Source organism: Cebus imitator, unplaced genomic scaffold, assembly GCF_001604975.1.
Source record: "Cebus imitator isolate Cc_AM_T3 unplaced genomic scaffold, Cebus_imitator-1.0 Scaffold45, whole genome shotgun sequence".
In the NCBI taxonomy this organism is placed as follows: Eukaryota; Metazoa; Chordata; class Mammalia; order Primates; family Cebidae; genus Cebus; species Cebus imitator.
This window is the reverse complement of record NW_016107360.1, coordinates 3,922,255-3,925,667: the sequence shown is the minus strand read 5'-3', so window position 1 is coordinate 3,925,667 and position 3,413 is coordinate 3,922,255. Positions and strand designations below refer to the sequence as shown.

The following is a 3,413-nucleotide window of genomic DNA, read 5'->3' as shown; positions in this document are numbered from 1 at the left end:
CTTGAAGAGAGTGTCCATTTATTCCAGTTTTTTGCCAAACCATCCCTGTAATATCCAGTTTTGATTTCTATAGAATGGATGAATGAAGACAGAACATGAAAGACCCTTTTCTTTTTTTTTTTTTTTTTGAGATGGAGTTTTGCTCTTTTCACCCAGGCTGGAGGGCAATGGTGAGAGATCTCAGCTCACTGCACAACCTCTGCCTCCTGGGTTCAAGGGATTTTCCTGCCTCAGCCTCCTGAATAGCTGGGATTACGGATGCACACCACCTAATTTTTGTATTTTTAGTAGAAACAGGGTTTCACCATGTTGACCAGGCTGGTATCAAACTCTTAACTTTAGGTTATCTGCCTCCCTTGGCTTCCTAAAATGCTGGGATTACTGGCATGAGCCACAGTGCCCGGCTCAGAATGTAAAAGAATTTTAAAGGCCCTTAATGCAACCTCCTAGATCAGGTGCAAATGTTTCCAGGCTAGGCCAGGTGTGGTGGCTCATACCTGTAATCTCAACACTTTGGGAGGCTGACAGGAGGATCACTTGAGGTGAGGAGTTGGACAAAGCAAGATCCCCATCTTTATTTTTAAAGGAAGAAACATTTCCAGCCTTTTTAAAAAAAAAAAAAAAATGGAATCTTGCTCCATCACCCAGGCTGGAGTGTAGTGGTGTGATCTCAGATCACTGCAACTTCTGCCTCCTGGTTCAAGCAAGTGTCCTCACTCAGCCTCCCAAGTAGTTGGAACTACAGGCATGTACCACCATACCTGGCTTTTTTATTTATTTTTGTTTTTTATCAGGGGAAAGCACAAATGCAGTCCCATACTACCTCAAATTTTGCAGTCCATTTTCCCACATTTGGGGAAATCACAGGGGCCAGCACATCTGGAGTGCAATGGATGAGACTTGCCCTGGGAAAACCACCTTCATGATCATGGTATCTCCCCTGCCAGGTAATTTTTGTGTTTTTAGTAGAGATGGGGTTTCACCATGTTGGCCAGGCTGGTCTCAAATTCCTGGCATCAGCTTAACCACCCACCTGGGCCTCCCAAAGTGCTGGGATTACAGGCACAAGCCACCTGGCCCACCCTCACATATATCTGTTTTTCAAAGCTCTTCACTCTTGGTATTATTTATTTACTTATTGGAGACAGGGTGTCACTCTGTGGCCCAGGCTGGAGTGCAGTGGCACAATCACAGCTTACTGCAAACCCCGCTTTCTGGGTTCAAGTGACTCTAGGACCTCAGCCTCCTGAGTAAATGGGATGACAGGCACACTTGGGTCATTTTTGTAGCTTTTTTAGTAGAGACTGGGTTTCACCATGTTAGGCAGGCTGGCCTCAATGTCCTGCTCTGAAGTGATTCACCCATCTCGGCCTCCCAAAGTCCTGGGTCTACAGGCATGAGTCTCCCTGCCAAGGTCATTCCTGCTATTATTTAAATTGTACTTTTTCATTGTCAAACAATTTACATTTGGAATTGATATTTAGTTTTACTTGTAGTGTAGCTTTCTTATGTTCTTTACCAGGGACTATGTTTCTAAAGTGTTGCTCAGAGAGAATTGGCAACAATAGCTTACAGTGCAAATGGGGTTGGCGCCAGATGGCCTGGGGTTAAGTATTGTCTGAATCAGATACTGGAATTGATGACGCCTCACCCCCCCCACCTCTCTTCAAATGGTCATAGTTAATGGGATATTGACAACTACTAAGGAATCTATATGTTTGTATACAGCTTTGGGACCTGAAAAGAGTCATTGTTTAGTGTATATTTACTGGCTGGCTGAGATTCCTGCAAAAGCCTAACTCTGCTACAATTATGACTTTAAAGTTTGTGTACAGTTCACAAACTCTATTCACATGTGCTACAGACAATTTTAAGAATTCAAGGCTAGGCTTGGTGGCTCACAACTGTAATTCCAGCATTTTGGGAGACCCAAGAAGGAAGATCGTTTGAGTCCTGGAGCTCCAGACTAGCCTGGGCAACATAAGGAGACTTTTAACTCCACAAAGAAAAAAAAAAAAAATTAGCCAGGTGTGGTGACAGCACCTATAGTCCCAGCTACTCCGGAAGCTAAGGTGGGAGGATCACTTGAACCTGGGAGGTCAACATTGCAGTGAGTCCTGATTATGCCATTGCACTCCAGTCTGGGCAACAGAGGGAGACCCTATCTCAAAAACTAAATAAACTGTTGTATCTATGTATTCCTATCAAAATTTGAACTTAGGACTCTTTCCATCAAATCCTGTATTTACATCATCCAGAAAGAATTTAATTGATGAAATGACACCACTGTGAGTCCCCTGTTGTTCTAGGATACAGCACCTTTTAACACAGGTGCTTGTCCTGTGCACCCTGGTCTCTAATTCAATACCAACTCGTCACTTAAGCCCTAGGGTCTGAGAAAAGGAGACAGTGTGAGCAGCTCTGATAGAGGATAAGCGGAAAGAAGTCAGAAACCTGAAGAGGATGAACCCAGACTCTGACCTTTCCAGAGTTTCCCCCAAATCTGCCCTGCCCCCTCCTCCCTGGGGTGCCTCCTGGTGTCCCCCCACCCTCGAGTGACAGGGGTGCTATGCACTCCCCTGTGGCTCATCCTGCAGAGGAAATTCACTCATTCCTAGGTTTATTCTGTGTCTTTGCAGTCCATTCCCCACAGAAAAGGAAACTCTATCTCACTGAGTGACCTCCAAGTGCTCATGTAGCACCAAAGGCCTTTTTGATTATCCATTTAGTAGCATTTCCACATGAAAAGTTGGAAAGACTAACAAAAACTTAAGTAATATTTCTTCTGATTATAAAAATAATCTTAGGACAGATGCAGTGGCTCACGCTTGTAATTCTAGCACTTTGGAGAGCTGAGACTAGCAAATTACTTCAGGCCAGAAGTTCAAGACCAGCCTGGCCAACACGGTGAAACTTCATCTTTACTAAAATTAAAAAAGTTAGCTGGGGTGGTGGTGCATGCCTGTAATCCCAGCTACTTGGAAGGTTGAGGCAGGACAATCACTTGAACCTAGGAGGAAGTGATTGCAGTGAGCTGAGATCTTGCCACTGCACTCCAGCCTGGGTGACAGTGAGTGAGACTCTGTTTTTATTTTTTTAAAGAAGGAAGATAATAAAAGTAATCTTAGTTTTAGAAGATTTGGAAAATCCAAGGAAATCAGAAGGAAGCAAATAAAATTATCTGTTCATGTCTGGGAGGAATTGTTAGGATTTTGTAGTAGACTCCTCTTCGATTTCCATTCAGTTGTATGTAACAAAGGCATGCTTTACTAAGATGTGAATGTACTGCAAATTTTGTTCTAACCCGCCTTTTCATTTAATTGTATTTTCAGTATTTTAACATATCACTCATTTTTTCTTCTGTGCTTTATTTTTTTATTCATCCTTTTAAATTTTTTTTTTTTTTTTTTTTT

The 3,413-nt window shown here is 42.8% G+C and overlaps 1 non-coding gene across 1 annotated transcript; it reads right to left on the bottom strand.

Moving 5' to 3' along the window:
• Nucleotides 1–791: 791 nt before the first annotated feature.
• On the bottom strand, nucleotides 792–955 carry LOC119470968. The gene has a single exon (XR_005199955.1). It is a non-coding gene; the product is annotated as a U1 spliceosomal RNA (small nuclear RNA).
• Between the last annotated feature and the right edge of the window lie 2,458 nt (nucleotides 956–3,413).